Source organism: Babylonia areolata, chromosome 1 (genome assembly GCF_041734735.1).
Source record: "Babylonia areolata isolate BAREFJ2019XMU chromosome 1, ASM4173473v1, whole genome shotgun sequence".
NCBI classification, from domain to species: Eukaryota; Metazoa; Mollusca; class Gastropoda; order Neogastropoda; family Buccinidae; genus Babylonia; species Babylonia areolata.
The window spans coordinates 90,011,681-90,028,903 of record NC_134876.1 but is presented as its reverse complement, the minus strand read 5'-3'; the positions used below and the strand labels follow the sequence as shown (position 1 = coordinate 90,028,903).

Genomic DNA, 17,223 nt, shown 5'->3' with positions numbered 1-17,223 from the left:
AAGTCGGTTCATGTTCATGTCCTCAGCCCATTGACCATGTAGCTGATAAGGCCGAAATCACCGCCACAGGTGGACAAGAGCACCCCACGGCGTTCGCGGAGTCATTGAAGACCAGTTTTGATCGATAGCTCATTGAGGGGCGGCCCCTGATACAAGCTTGAAGTAGGCCTATCTCCACGTTGGAACGTCAACAAGTCATTATCAGACGCAAACTTCCCTTTGATTTCCCCAACACATTCTTTGCGGCTATTGATGGAGGTGTGGAGAGCCGTGCTGGGGTCTATCCCGAGAAGCTTGCCCTGTGGCCTGGCTGCTCTCTAACGAGGCCCACAGCCGACCCGGCCCACCGTCTGCGCATTGTTTGCTCGTGAGCGATAGTCTAGCCGTCGGGGAATCCGCCGCAGATTGGCTGAAAGTAGCGGATGATGAAGGAAACGGCTCTGCAGGCAAGCTCATCAGTCGGCCAAATTGAGCCCAGAGAGGTGACAGTTAAAACGTGTATTGCATCCCTGTCTTTCTTCGCCAGTGGAGCGAGGTTCCCGCGGAGGAAGGCCACTTATCCCCCCGTTGCTGGTGGTGAGGAGACTGTTGGAGAGAACGTGGACTTGCCGAAGATTAGGCTTAGGGCTCGCGCTGAAGAGACTGGCAAGCTGAGATTTCTTTCGTCTCAGTGTGTTTACGTAAGTCTCGCCCACTCGTTTCCCCTCCTTTCCACGGCTTCTCCTTGCGGTCTGTTTCTCTTCTTCCTGCTTGGTGCTGTTGTTTGTTTTGGATGGATTGATAGATTTAGATCTTCTCTTTCTCTTTTTTCTTCCTTTCTTTTCTTCTCTTCTTCTTCTGAAGCGAACACATAGTACGTGTTTCAGTCACAGACCATTTTTGTTTTGTTTTGTTTTGTTTTTGTTTTAATCTTTTCCAATGTCGTTCCAGTTTGTCTGTGGCCTTCCCCGTTTCGTCAGTGAACGTGACTGGTCGCTCCCAACACTTTCACCCAACCCCCCCTTGAAATAATGAAAGTTTTTGTCTCGGTTGACACATGTTCATCCCACCCCCGAGTCTCCCAACCAGCTTCCGCTCTCACTCCCTCTCCTGTTACTGTGTGCGTCCTCATCCTCATCTGTGTGTCCTCACCCTTTGAAGTCACTTATCTCCAACCTCAACTAAGATGAGCCCGGAGTCTTGGCAACACTATTGATGTTCAAAAGCAAATGATAGAAAAATAACGTAATTAATATATACCATCTTGAAAGCCTGTGTACCGAACTGGATGTCAAATCAGGAAGTATTTTACTGGTTGTCGATGCACCCTACTGATCGCCAGTATTACCAAATAAAATGGATGTTATGTCCTTACGGGATGACAATATACCCTGTTGAATGTCAGTGTTCTATATTGGGTATCAGTGTCCCTTACTGTATGCCCTTAGACCCTAACGAATGGTACCAGTGTCCTCTGTCGGATGTTCAGGCCCTTACTGGATGTTGACATCCCCTGAATGATACATGTTACCTATTTGATGTCACGTTAAGTCGCTTTCTGATGCCAGTATGCCCCATTAAATGCCAGTGGCCCCTACAGAATATCTCGTATTGAAGACACATGTCCCCTCTTGTGTGGTCACTGTATGAAATGTCTCTGTCCCTTACTGGGTACTTGACATGACTTTCAGTAAGGTCACCAACATGCTCCGTTGGATGTCAAAGTCCAATGCAAAACAACAAAAACAAAAACAGTACATCCCTGGGCTGTATTGGATGTCAGTATGGTAACCAATATCCCCTGTTGGGCGTCAGAGTCAAATTAACATTAAACGCTTTTGTCCTTATCCTCTGTGCTGGGTGTCAGCATGGTCACCAGTATCCCCTACTGCTGGATGTCAGAGTCCAACGTTAGAGGCCAGTATCCCTAGCTGTCACTTTTACTGACTGATTCCAAAGCATAAAACATTCCATTTTGAATGTCAGTGTCAGAGTCCAACGTTAAAAGCCAGTATCCCTAGCTGTCACTTTTACTGACTGATTCCAAAGCATAAAATATCCCATTTTGAATGTCAGTGATCTCTGCAGGGTGGAATTTATTACACATGGGGGATATTAAACAGAATGTCTTTTTTCCGAATCACAGTGTGCCTATGGGATGGAAGGTGTAGAAGATGTTAAACATATTGTTCTCAAACACAACTCCCTTGGCGAAATTAGGGATTTGTTTTTAATTGAGGCAGCTTTCGGAACGTAAAGCAATCCTGGCTGAATCACATCGCAACGCCAAACAGACTGATCTAAACATTTATGTGTTTGCAGACGCGCGCACTAACATAATCAACACTCGACCAACCTGCAGCATTGCTTTCTTTCTCTTAAAATAAAATTAAATGTGTGTGTGTGTGTGTGTGTGTGTGTGTGTGTGAGAGAGAGAGAGAGAGAGAGAGAGAGAGAGAGAGAGAGTGACAGTGACAGTGATAGAGGTGACAAAAACTACAAACGATATATGTGCTACACAGTCCGTTAAGTTTCCCACGGTCATCGCTTGATAGGGTTCGGGAAAAAATCGGGGACGCCGAGAACCATGATTGAAAATTAGCGAGGGACATAAAATTGTCTCCAATGTTTCTCGCCCTCGGCTATAGTGTAATCGGCGTGCATGACAATCACATCACATCAAACAAAGGCTTGAGGCTAGGAGAAGAAAAGAAAAAAAAGTAAAAAGAAAAAAAAGATTCATGTTCGGCATCTCATTGTTTAATCTTCTGTATGGTAATGCCGTTTGATTTTTAACAAAGCTTAGTGTCATTGTCAGCTAGAATGGGTTTAACAGGCTTATCTCTTGACACTCCCCCTCCCCCATCCCCACCCCTCAACCTCTGTTAGGACACAGCTTAGTTACAGCTTTTTGTCTTTTTTCCTTTTTAAAAATTCATCCGATCATAGGATTGAAGTGGGAATAAGCTCAAAAGTGTAGCATGTGATTTGAAACATCGGTAATGTCGGTGTCCGAAGCATTGATTTTGCTGAGTGACGGTAGGAACATACGTGGGGTAAAGAGTTAAAACAACAGTTTCCTTACCCACCCACCCCCTACCCACCCCCAGTCCCCCGGCTTCTAGACCCCTGCCCAACTTTAAAAAACAAAACAACCCCTCCCCCAAAAACAACAACAACAACAACAAAAAAACAACAAAACAACCAACAACAAAAAAACAAAACACCAAAAAACACAAGAAAAAACAACATAAAAAAATCAACAACAAAAAACAACAAACTATTATTCAAATTTTAAAACTTCTGGCATGGTTAAATTATTCAGTTAGAAGAGTAATATCTACAATAGAACATTTCGTAAAACAGTGATTCTGTGTGTGTGTGTGTGTGTGTGTGTTGGTTTGTATTGGCATTGCTGCAATTGTCACCATACATTACCCTCTTTCTGTCTCTGTCTCTCTCTGTCTCTCAATCTCTGTCCGCCTGTCTGTCCATGTCTCTTGTCTCCTTTCCATCCGTCTCTGAAGGTCAGCTGGTTGATTAATTGGTTGGATCGGATGATTGCCGCTTGTGATAGCGGCGGCCGTGCTGAGTGAAAGTGATGTTTAGGACGATCGTGGTCATGACGATGTGTTTGTGCGTGTGTGAATAATGAATGTGCTTGGATGTGTGTGTGTGTGTGTGTGTGTGTGTGAGGGGTGGTGGTGGGTGCGTGTACATTGTGTGTGTGTGTGTGTGTGTGTGTGTGTGTGTGTAACTCGGGCTGGCTGTCTCTCCAGGGAACCCCTGAACCTTTTCAGTTTTTTTTTTCAATTGCATTAAAGCTGTTTTTAACGATTGATGTAACCACCGACACAAGCTATCATTATTTGATCGTGAGATTGGGCTGAAGTTGTTTCCACAGGCTATGTTTATAATTTACATTAAACATGGTTTAATCTTCTCAAATTTCACTCGATTTAAAAAAAAGTAAATTATTCATTAAATTTTTCTTGTTAGGATCTTGCTTAAAAAGAAAAAAAAGACAATCGTCTGACATTCCTGAAAATGATCAAACTTAAGCTGTTAATCGTGAAAAATATACATTAAAATTCTCTGAAAGCTTTTAGTGGGCTAGTTCCATTCAATTAATTCTAAATTTATTTTTTTTATTTTGATTTTCTTTTTCTATTATTTTCCACTTTCATATTTGACGTACTTGCAAGAAAAATCGAGTTTATCTCTTCTGACGCTACACGTTGACCATAGAACTGTCCACTTGTGTGTGTCTCTCTTCTGCTGTGGTCCATAGGTCGAGTGGGGTCCAGATCCAAAGTGCCGCGCGGCGGACATCATCCACGGGATGAGGAGAGGGTGGGAGAGGGAGACTAACAGCTGCCTGGAGGGCTGTCCAGTTGCCATGGCTAGTCTCAGACCTCAGTGGAAACTTCAAAGGCAGCTCGACCATTTCTGAGTCCCTTGTCACCCAGCCCTTGCAGCTGTGGTGCTCGCACCTTTGCCCACATCAAAGGCACTGATAGCAACACCCTTCCTCGGGCGAGTTTTGCCCTGTCCAGGACAAATTATGACCCCGGGCAATTTTGCCGCGGGAGCACGGTGCTCTGCTTTCTCAGTTGCGTTTCTACTATTTGTGTGTGCAGTACTTTACGCCTTTACCCCATTCACATTCCGTTTATCTTGCCCCCTCCACGCCCCCCTCCCCCTTTTCGGATACTTACATCAGATACGCCGTGAAAAATCACATATGAGCGCTGAAGTATTTATGTTTGTATTTGTTTCTTTTTCTTACGAACTTGCTCATAACCATCCAGGCTAAACATAGCATATCTATAACCCCCGAAAACTGAGTATGGCTGCCTACATAGCGGGTAAAAACGGTCATGCATGTAAAAACCCACTCGTGTTCATACTGCGAGTGAACGTGGGAGTTGCAGCGCGCCCACGAACAAAGAAGAAGAAGAAGCATGATCTATGGTTACTTGATATCGTGAGTGAGGAAAATACTTTGACAAACACTTTTCGACATGACGTCGTGGGTAAGACATGACAACAATTTCGATCTGAGGTCGTGATTAAACAAAACGCTTTGAAAAGCGTTTCACTTGATGTAATGAGTAAGGAAAGCGCTTTGACAATCATTCAAACCTGATGTCATGATCAAGTAAGAAAGTGACCAAAACAACAACAACAAAAAACAAAAACCAAAAAAAGTAAGAGAGTGACAAAAAATTAGAGTATCATGATCCATGGGAACATATGGAAATCAAATTCTAGTAGGATATATATGCGTTTTCATTATCAAATTTAATGACGAGAGAAAGAGAGAGAGAGAGAGAGAGAGAGAGGTGAGGGGGTGGGGGGTTGAGGAAGGGAGCTTAGCGCGTGAGCACTGAGTGAGCAGTTATATATCTTTTAAAGGCAAACGATTCACCTTCGCACCATCAGAAACATAAATGTATTTCTCCTCTCACTTCAGTTGTTAACCCTAACTAAACCCTCTCTTTCAATGAGTTCCAATTTGAAGAGTGGACATGATGAGTTGATGCAATCATTATTGTCTGTTGAGTCAAACAATCAGGTATATCACTCCTATCCATAACATATATATTACTAACCCACTGATCACTTTCAACTATATACAGCTTTTCTACGAAACAGTTTGAGCTACAGCAACAACGGCAATGGAACCAGAAACCTACCTAACTAAAAGACAACAAACAAACAAACAAAAACAACAAAACAACAAACAAAAACAAACAAAACAACAACAACAACAAAGAACCCCCCACGCCCCCCCCCCCCCCCCCCCCCCCCAAAAAAAAAACAAAAAAAAACTCCGTGGGTATGATCTTGTTTGAGGAGGACACAATTGCCACGACATCGCCACCACCGGCAGGCAGGCAGGCAGGCAAGGGACCCCGCGGTGCGAGCGCTTGCTGAGGGTCTCAGCACAATGGGCGGTGCTAGCTCTTTGAAGTCAGCGTTCAGAGCCTGACCCGCTGATTACGCCGCCTGGTCTTGGTGGGCGGTGCGTCAAAGTGCCAACAGCTGAACGACTAATAGAGAAGACAGAGAGAGAGAGAGAGAGAGAGAGAGAGAGAAAAGGGGAACTATTTCCTTGTTTGTGTCGCTGGAGCGCTGCAGGAAGAAAACAAATTTCCTGAGTTTTTCTTACCTGTATCGAAGTCTGCGTTGTTTCATTTGTTTTTCAGTTGTTGTTTATTTGTTTATCCCCCCCCCCCTCCCCACATCCCCCGGGCACCCCCACCCCCTTCTCAGTGACGGGGAATCCGGACGATCGATCTGAAGGTAAGACATTTGCAGTCTGTGACAATCTCTCAGTTACTACCTTCTCACTTTGTTTTTAGTCTGTCTGCAGTTATTGAGATGATTTTCTCTACGTGCTGGTTGTGTAATATTGCAGTGAGATTATCTTGTGATATGGTTGTATGTACTGACAATACATAAAACGATGGAACAGAAATGAACTTCAGGAAAAAATCAGTTTAGGTATACTACTTTCTCAAGTTCAGTTTAGCCCTGGACTGACTAAATATTTTCCCCCTTCTAGTTCTGCCTGTGGTCCTTTTTCTTCTTCCTCTTCTTATTATTGCTAACAACAGCAAGTAGCAGTAGCAGTAGTAGTGTACACTTTCATGGGTCTAGTAAAAGGCAACCGAGAAGTAGACTACTGAGTTGTGTATGCACGTGCACGATGATCAGTGTGGTGTTCCGAAAACGACTCGAACTTCACTTGAATGCTTCAGTCAGTACATGTCTGTTAGTTTTCCTCAGGCACAGCCAGGCTCACTGCTCCTCAGTGAAACAATTAGTGAAATCATGAGTTCAGGCTTCAGTATCTAAACCCGGACATTTGTAGTGGTAAGAATTGTAGCAGCCTGTTAACAGAAACTGAAAACAACAACAAACACAGCTAACCATAAGTAATATATATGTGTAAAAATATTTTGAAATGTGTAAATGGCATGCCGGCTATGTTCCATCAGTCGTGATCCAGTGTGTGTGTGTGTGTGTGTGTGTGTGTGTGCCGGTGTGTGTGTGTGTGTGTGTGTGTGTGTGTGTGTGTGTCAGTGTGTGTGCAGTGGTATGCGTGCGTGTGTGTGTTCCCGGTGTGTGTGTGTGTGTGTGTGTGTGTGTGTGTGTGTGTGTGTGTAATGTCAGTTTTATGTCAGTTTGTGATGATAACTTTTATTTGCATATCACAGTCATCGTCATATATATTTCATTTTACGAGCAAAACGGCCGACTGTAAGACAACGAACACCAGTGGCTTTTAAGTGTGGTGAGGCTTGTAATGAAAACGTGAAACGAAATTCACACAACACCCCTGACACTAGTGGTGAAAACGACAAAGAGTCTGAACTACACCCACACCTTGTCTTGAACATGTGCCAGCCGAACAGCACATGTTTTCATGGGGCACATTTGGGACGCCTCTGTGGGACTGAAGCGTTGCCTTCAAGATGGTTGGCAAGGCAATGAACACCGAAAACTCGTAAGAAAGCACGAAGAGGGTTGGGCCAAGTGCTTTTTGAAGCAGCGGAGCTCCACTTGTGAAGTGAGGCAAAGAAAAGCTTTAGCGGCGTCCCTGATTTACAACGCACCGTCCCAACGCTGGCCACACTTCAAAGCGAACCTCCTGCAAACATGTGTAAGTTATAAGGGCAAGCTTATTATCAGCTATACCGCTTGATCGCCTTCCAGATCTTCGCGTTTCTCGATTTTAAGCGAATTATACCTTCTTCCAGCACCAGACTGTGGGCAGAACACCAATGTTTCTTTGACAACTTCCCGAACTGTTAGCGTTTACTAACTTAACTTTGGAAAAGTAAACAGCCACACATCTGAAAGTTTTCATTCTCTCCCAACCCCACCCTGTCGTTGGAAGTGGAACGTCCACGGCAAGTCAGAGGGGGTGTGGTGTATAGGGTCTAGGGTCATAGGTTGCTTAAAATGACTGTCGGCTGTAGTTTACCTTTGCTTTTAAAATTTTCTTTGTTTAGAAAATTTCATTAGTACACATTAGAATAACAAATCAGTTTTTCCTATGATTGGGTTCGTTTTTAGCACAAGAGGCAACCTAACCACCCTCTGCAAGATGGACTTGTCCCACACAGTTTTCTGGTTGTTGATTTTATCTTCGCGTTGATTGGTGCGGTGCTTCTAAAGAGTGTGACGTCACTGGGTCAGGCTTGTCGGCGGCGGGCATGTTTCTTTGATCTTTTGGATTCAAACTTTTCATTGCTGTTACATGGACATACCTTGTTGACGGCAGCCTGCACTGGGATATTCATCGCAAGTTCTGTTTTCTTCCCTTCTCGTGTTCTCAAAAGAGGTAAGCGTGTGCCGTCTTGTCTTCGCTGACTTGAGCTTTGAAACGAAACGTTGGGGAGGCTACTGTGCGGAGTTGAGAAGTGAAGAAAAGAGTGCGTGCGTTTTTGTCCCGACCTATTCCACTGCGCTTGGCCAAAGGGACAGTCAGCATCACACAACACAGGACAGAATAGCTTGCGCCAAGTGAGACAACATTGTTTGGACTCTGTGCGTGTGTGTCATTGTGAAAATTCTACGTTTCCTGTGGATGATCGTGGGTACGGACTTGTGTGTAGATTATTTATTGAAACATTCTGATATGGACATTTTATACAAGCCAGTAGTGCATTTTAGTTTAGTGTAGTGTAATACAGAGATTTATCTCTGCGTCATGTAATTATTTCCTAATTATGAGTAATACTTGTACATGTAGATGAAACACTGTGCTTTTCTTCCACAAACACATAACCCATCCCCGCCCACCCCCAACCCACTGCTTACACATACACACTCAAGTCTGGGACACACACACACACACACACACACACACACACACACACACACACACACACACACAACTTGCATACTGTTGTTTGCTCTTGCACTCAATGACCAGTGTAGGATATTGGTTTATTATGATTTTATTTTTTAAGTTGCTTTTTTTAATTTTCATACAAAGACGCATAAGTAACACTGACACATGTGTATACACATACACCACACACGCACACACACTTACACACACACACACAGAGACTGGCACACACACACACACACACACACACACACACACACACACACACACACACACACACACAGAGTCTGGCAGACACACACAAACACAGACAGGCATACACACACACACATACATCAAAACAATAAAAAGTAACTGCCATTGAAAGTCTTCATATTTATGATAAATACAAATACATACACACATGCACACACACGTGCGCGCACACACACAGATCAAAGCAATGAAAAAGTAACTGCCGTTGAAAGTCTTCATGTTTAAAATAAACACACACACACACACACACACACACACACACATCAAAACAAAAAAAAACAAACAACAAAACTGTCATTGAAAGTCTTCATGGTGCTTAGACACACACACACTCACTCACACACACACACACACATGCACATGCACATCAAAACAACAAGCAAACAAAAAACTGTCGCTGAAAGTGTTAATTGATTTTTTTTAAGATTTTTAGATAAAATATTTATATAGATATATTCATGTATAGTGATAACATTTACAAGTGTGTGTGTTTCTTGATGAACATGTACATAATTTGAGCTTGTTTGCATGTGTTCTGTAAAATACAAAATGAAACCTAAATGGGTCCCAAAAGAACCAACACTTGAGCCATGTGGCTGATGTGCCCCTTGTTGATAACAAAGAGTTACTGAACATTTCATTGCTTAATATTGTATACAATTCAGTGTACATGGTGCACGGAATGAACAGGTATTCCAAGATGTTTAGGTCCATTTCTGACAGATGAAAGACAGTAATGTGTGTAGCTCAATACAGAGGTGGATAGAATGTTTCAGTTGACATATTTATATATCCATTAGTAATGAGATATTGTTTGTGTAACTCTACATTATGCCAGGATTTGGTGTTATAAGACTTTCTCATTCTCCTGTTAAATTCATTGTGACACTTTCAAATAAAATTGTTTAAACTTTGAGAATTAGAAAATTCAAATTCAGTATAGCGAGAAGTTTAACTCTACATCAGACAACAGGATTCAGAAAGAAAACAAATGCGACAGTTGACATTGACTTGCAACAGGAACAATAGCTGGTGACAGAATACTGTAATAAACCACACTGCTTTTGGGGACAACAGATAAATTTGTTTAAGTTTGTCACCTGACATAAAAGTTTTGTGTCATAGAATAATTCATATCCAGTACTTAGGGTCAAGGGGTAGCACATATCAAGATGCATATATAGATTAAATATTATTGGTTGCCATGGTCATGGAGAAGCACTTAACAAGGTGCATATATAGCTTAGATATTATTGGTTACCTTATTATTCAAAAGTTTGAGCATGGAAAAAAAATCGCTTTCCGTTTTGAGAATGTGAGTGTGGCCTCTGACAAAACAGGTATGGGGTAGCAACCAATACAAGAATGTAAGCAGATCCAGTTCTGTGAATGTGAATGAAGTTTAACATTCCTTAAAGTATTCAGTTCACAGTGATTTGAACTTGAAGAACTGGGGAGGTAGGGTGAAATCGGCAGAATGGCATCGTGGATATATGTACCGGTATATATCTATTCATAATTGACTGTTCATTTCTGTTTTTTAATTTTTTTAAATTTTTATAATAACTCTAATCTAAACAGGAAATTGATAAAAGTGGTTGTGCTCTTTTGTAGTGTCTGATATGGTGGTAACTTTGTATTTTGATTTCTCATTGCTCTCAGTGAGTCACACAGTCACAGTGTTTTCTCAATACAAATTATTATTTATAATCATACTCAACTACCTCTTGCATGGGGAGCAAACACATCTTGAGCCATGTGAAACAAAGGATACCCATGCTTAAGTTTATGTGCTAATTTTTTAACACTAAGTTAAGTATTACAATAATTAAATGTATTATTTAATTTATAAAAAGTGTGATAACATTGTCACACATAAACATATGTCTTTCATTGTTCTGTGTGACACTGCCATTTTCACTTTTGTCTGTTCTTCAGTTCTTGTTTTTAATGTTCTATCTGTGTACAGCCTGAGCAGGAAAAAAGAAAAAGAACATTTGAAAATGTGCTAAAATATGAAAGGTGACGTTCACTGGAGTGACTCTTTCACTGTCCATATCTTTTTATTTTTCAATAGATGATTTAGATCCCATTTTTTGTCTTTCCTTTGACCAATTTGGCAAATCTCTCTCTCACTCTCTCTCTATCCCCCTCACCTATCTCTATATCTTTCTACTGTTACATTTTGCTTCTCACTCTTCCCCCAGTATCTTTCTTTCTTTCACTGTGTCACCCACCAAACCATGTCAGTTGTGCACATGGTGCACACACACACACTCACACACACACACAAACACACACACACACACACACACAACTCACACACTCTCTCTCTCTGTCTCTCTCTGTGTCTGTGTCTGTCTCTCTCTCCTCTCTCTCTCTCTCTCTCTCTCTCTCTCTCTCTCTCCTCACTCACACGAGTCACATCAAAGACAAACTAACAAAGAGACAGCTGTTGGAATAGAAAAAAAAAAGAAAAAGAAAAAGAGCCAGATATTCTTGATCACAGTGTATGTTCAGTCAACCTTTCAGTGTTGTGCTCTTGATTGTTATACATACTTGCTTGTGACAGCAGGGAAGCGCTATAAAGAGCACACAAAATAATAGAGGCTGACTACGTTTTGATCGCAAGCTTCAAGCATAGCTCTCAAATTAGCTTCCAAGAGCCTAAACTGGAGCAGACAACAAAAAGTCAAAGCTTTTACATTTGGTTGTTACAGAAACAAACAGCAGTAGCAGGAGCAGCCAGAACAATTGTACTTAAGTAGATTATTACTATTAGTGAAAGTTGTATCTTTTGATCATGATAGTTGTGAAACTAAACCTGAAAGATTTATCTGTCGTTAATAATGTACCTGTCAAATTCCCCTTTCTGATCTTTCTCCCATTTGTATTCTCTGTGGGTCAGTTCTAAGTACACTGTGCCAGTGGCACATAGTGCAGTTGTAACTATTGAACACAATGCACATATTAATTTGTATTATTATTATTATTTTTTTTTTTATTGAAGTGGAAATAAGATACACAACAACTTGAACCTCCATTACCACTCTTGTTTTCTCTTTCACCCACGAAGGTCTAGAGAAGATACTGTTACAACATTTCTTACCATGCATACATATGCAAAGTCAGCTTGAAGGCAAGACTGATTGTATCAGACTATTAGTCAAGTGTGTGTGGTAGAACTGGTAAATACCATTCAGATCTTTTTATTAGTGTCAAAATAATGAAATGGTGCATGATTATATACAAGTAAGTATAGTTATGTTTTTTTTTCCACAGTAATATCTACCTTCAATATTGGATTAAAACGGGTTTTTTTCAGTATCACTAGTAATAGGTACTCATAATACCACTTAGTATTATAAATCTTGGCCTACTCATGACCCTTATACATCATGATTCATATCCACTTTACACAGAAATGAGTTTTTTCACAAACCACCCCCCTCAGTTGCATGCAAGTACACAGAGTTTCTTTTTGTTTCTTTTTTTCTGTCTGTCTCTCTCCAAGAGCTGAACAGAAGGCTTTCTTCACTGGCTGAATTAAAAGCACAAAAACAAAAATTAAACGAAACACAGTCTCACATATGCACACACACACACACACACACACACACACACACACAAGCGCGTGAGTGCACGCGCGCGCACACACACACACACACTTCTTTGAATATTTTTGTTTTGATGGATTATTTATACTTAATTTTCACACACCCCTCCCGACACCCAAAAAGAAAAGAAAAAAAAAGGTAAAAGAAAAAGAGTTTTACGTCTTTGTCTATAACACTTAGGAAAGTCTTACAGTTATTTCAGCTTGAAAGGAAGTGAGTTCCAGATGGGTGTAACTCATTTTTTACTTCCAATACCATCTTAAATTAATTTGATTGCTTTAAACATATTATTTTATCAATATTTCTTGTTTTTGCATGGATAGATAAGATACATTATTTTATCATCCAAGTCATTGAACATTCAAAAAAATGTTTTTGTCTCATTACCCTTGATGGATTCATTTTTCTTTTGAGTGTTGGATTCAAGTTCATGCAGTTTGATGGGTAATTCATTCACTATTCTCTGTATACATGTGCCTGTCTGCAGCAACAGATTGCCTCTTTATGGGATAAATCATTCATTAGCCTCTGTTTTTACCCATTTCTCTGATATGTGTTTGTGAGTTTTAATTCTTTCTTGCAAATTGTTCAGTTACCAAAGATTGTTAAAAAAAAAAAAAAAGTACTGGGTATTATTTAATTCTTTACTGTTTCTCTGTGTTGTTGTCTCTGCTGTGGTGGGGAGTGGGTGGAATTAGTTGGTGGGTATGTATTAATAATATATATATTTTTTAAACAAACCTATACATGTAACATTTTCCTCTTTTTTTCGTCTTGGGGGATGGGAGGGGGCTTTTTATTTTAATAAATCTAGTAAAAAGAAGCAAATAAAAACGATAACAAACCAAAGTTTAGTAGTGACTAACTGAATATAAGAAGTATAATTCTGCAACTATTACACATCACACACGCACACAGAGATATTTTTATTTGAGGACACCAGGTTGATGAGGCCAACTAAAATCAGAACTCTTTCGGTAAGAAAATTGGTTAAAAAAAAAACTAACCATACAGTTTTATTGTGTGCCGTAGGTAATAAGTCGGGTCTGATTACATTTTAACGTGGTGTTTTTATTGTAGTTTAACGCTTTTTTCTGTCACTTAATTAAATCACTCTCCGTCCCTCCACTCCTCCATTTCACCACAGAGGGGGGGATCTGTGGAACGCACGAAGTGTTTTGGTGTGTAGGCCCAGTGTGTTGGAAGCGAGCGCCACCTACGACCAAGTGTCTGTAATGGCGGCAGCTCTGCCTTGAGCATTGCTTTCACCCGGAGTACTTTCCATCAGCGTTAAGAAGAAAATGGTGCACCTTTTCGTCTCAGGTATGCAAAATGCGTGTAGAAAGCGGAGTCAGTGACTTCGAGCTTCTTTATGATTGAGCATTTTTTGTGGCTGAACATGAAAAATTCTATCAGAATACCTTCATGCATGGTTGATCGTAAACTCGCCTCTCGGTCGCGATGCGAGGCCTATGTTGGGAGTTCTTAAAAAAAGAAAGAAAAAAGAGAGGGGGGAATGTTCTTCAGCGTGCGTTAAAACACAATGTTTTGAAACAACAGCCTACGCTTTCAGAAGGGAAATCGTGTTTAGTTTAATCTGAATGTTATAACAAAGCATTGCTGTATTAACCACGATTATTGCAAGTGCGTGATTTTTAATTTTACCCGACTTCGCCAAAAGCGCTCGATAATTTAGAGGTCAGAGGCCATCTTGGATACCGAACCGAGCTGATTTTGAGTATTTCCCACAAGGTTTCCATGATGGAAATGATGCTCTACTAACTTTTCACGGAGTTTAGATAGAAGTTGGTTATCTCAGCATTTGGGCTGCAGGCATTTGGCAAAAATGAATAAAAAGGGTCCGCGATGACCGCTTTGCGGAATGGAGAGAAGGAATTCGGGAAACACAGAAACAGGGCAGGTGCCTAGAAAAAAAAAAGAGAAAAAAGAAAAAAGAAATTGGTCAGCGAGGAGAATTATAGTATGAATACCAGGTGATGGTGTATGCTTTATGGAACATACAAAGGTGAATTGAATTCTAGATAAAAGTGTCACATGATGATAGATGAGCATAAATATATTAATTCCATCATTTTGTATTTAAAAAAACAAAACAAAAAACAAACAACAAAACAAACAACAACCATTAAACAAACTCAATTTCTTACTTTTGTGATTCCACTTACTTCTCGAACAGAGGATTCATACCTGAAATTCAGGTGTTCAGTTCAGACTTAACTTTTACTAAGACAAGAAATATACTGGAAAATTTTTGAGATGGCACAAATTTATCAGACAACAGAAACTTCTACAATTTTTATTACCATATTTTATATCAATTTCGAAAAAGAAAATAGAAAAAGGAATATTCAGGTGGTCTGATTTTTAAAATCCAAACTGAAAAATAATCATTAGCTGGTGGGTGTATGCATACAGGTGGATGTTGTTCATCAACTTTTTGCAGCAAAGAGGATGGAAGAAGTAATTTAGGAAGAACAGTTATCATCTAATATCATGGGAATATTTTTGCAACCTGTATCCCATAGTAACCATTTCCCCCTCAGTTATGGACTTAATGGACATCAGTCATGCTTGTGTGGCATATGTATGTCACTATGTGTACAGATATGTATGTGCTTGTAATGTATGCATACAGTTTTATGTTGGTCAAGTGTAATCGTAAGCTTTGGGTTGCATACTTAAATACACCTTAATGTCATACTCAGGAAATTAACAGGCCATTATACATATACACACATGTATAAATTGAAAGTAGTTAAAGTAACTTTCAAAAATACATGGTTTGATTGGAGACTTGAATCATTTTCAGTCACAGGATGGTAATTGATTACAGTAAAGTAACTTTTGAAAAGTCATGGTTTGATTGGAGACTTTAATCATTTTCAGTCATGGGATGATATTTGATTACACTTCTAGTCAGTCAATAATCAGTGGATAGATCTATGATTTTAAATGTCCACAATTTCCAAACTACATCAGAATCACATACGTGGTTGAGGATGCAGTTCATTGACTCTTATCTGCAGATGGACACATACACACACAAGCACATGCTCACACAGTTTCTTTGTCTCAAACTTTTTTTTTCCAGTATTTTTTGGTGGTTAAACTTTTTTTTTCCAGTATTTTTGGTGGCTCTGTTTAACATTGCAGAACATGTCATATGAATTTTTTTTTGTGGGAGTCAGAAAATTCAACTTTCCAATTAGTAAGTTGTCAATGGAGAGGGAAGGGGAGAGAGAGAAACTAGAGAGATTGCCAGAAACATGTATGGAATTGGGAATAAGCACAGCAAATCTGGCCTAGTAACATGACGGTTTGAACTGGTTTGCTGAGAATGAAGAGAGCTACAGCCTGTGTCACTTTCACTGATCCTTCTGTCTTCATCTCCACAACCCTTTTCTCCCCAGTGACTCCCTGTAGCTAGTTTCAAAATCATCTTCCCTTTGCAGCTGGGTCAGTGAGTTCACGTTCTTTAAGTGGGCTGCCTTTGTGCAGGTAGGAAGGTGGATAGTGCTAAAAGCATGTGTTTGTTGCTTGGATTTTCATGGCTTGAGTTGAAGATTCAGCTCAGCTTTGATGTTTCAAATACGTATAAGCCATTTGCGTTTACTTTGGGGCTGTTACAGAAGATCAAAGCATTGCATGGCCAGTTACTCCTGAAATTTGAAATATAACACATGTGCCTTTTTGTGTGTGCTTTAATTTGAACAAATATGTGGGACTGAGTTTACCCTGTGCCTTAAAAAAATATAGCTATTTTTTAGATTGAAATAATACTTTTTTTCTGCAGAAATAGAGAGTGAAAATAAATGGGGTAAGAGATTTCTCTGAAGACTGCAATTATGTGAAGATAGCCAGTTCATTTTTTTTAAGCACACACACTGTGACACAGGCACTTGCACACACACACACACACACACACACACACACACACACACACACAGTGGCACGCAGGCACACATCACTGCATAAGAACATACTGATATTTGTCATTTTGTGTACTATGCAGTCTGTTTTATGTAAACAGTGTTTAATAGTATTACTATTAGAACAGATAGTATTGGTGCATGTATAACTATAAGCTATGTTAATGATAAACATGAAGTGATGAATGATCAAACTTGTCTTGATAGACTCATCCAGTTATGCTATCAATATATCCCTCCTGTCATCCCACCCTGTAAGTGGGCATCTAACTCTTAAGACCAGACCAGGATTATTCTCTGCATCATTCATCAAATATTGATAATGATGCTTTGTAGTTTATTATTATAACTGCCCCATCATCTGTTCTTTCATTCAGTTGGTATTATTTTGAGAAAGTGATAGTACATGTTCAAGGTTTCCAGGATACATTGCCTTTGCAGTTTACCAAATTGCTGTTTGGATAATCTGTGCAGTTTACCACAGTGCTGTACAAGACAAAATTGCTATTCAGATCAAATAAATCATGAAGAGAAAAAAGTACTTAGATGGTTT

At 40.1% G+C, this 17,223-nt stretch overlaps 1 protein-coding gene across 6 annotated transcripts in view; it reads left to right on the top strand.

Annotated features, from left to right (window-relative positions):
- The first annotated feature begins 494 nt into the window (after positions 1-494).
- LOC143289011 (axin-1-like) overlaps positions 495-17,223 on the top strand; it is a 36,217-nt gene continuing 19,488 nt past the window's right edge. The window contains exon 1 of one of the 6 annotated variants that reach the window (XM_076597795.1): positions 495-680. The gene's annotated coding sequence lies outside the window, so the exon portion shown is untranslated. The other 5 variants (XM_076597804.1, XM_076597786.1, XM_076597818.1 and 2 more) reach the window with 5 other exon arrangements.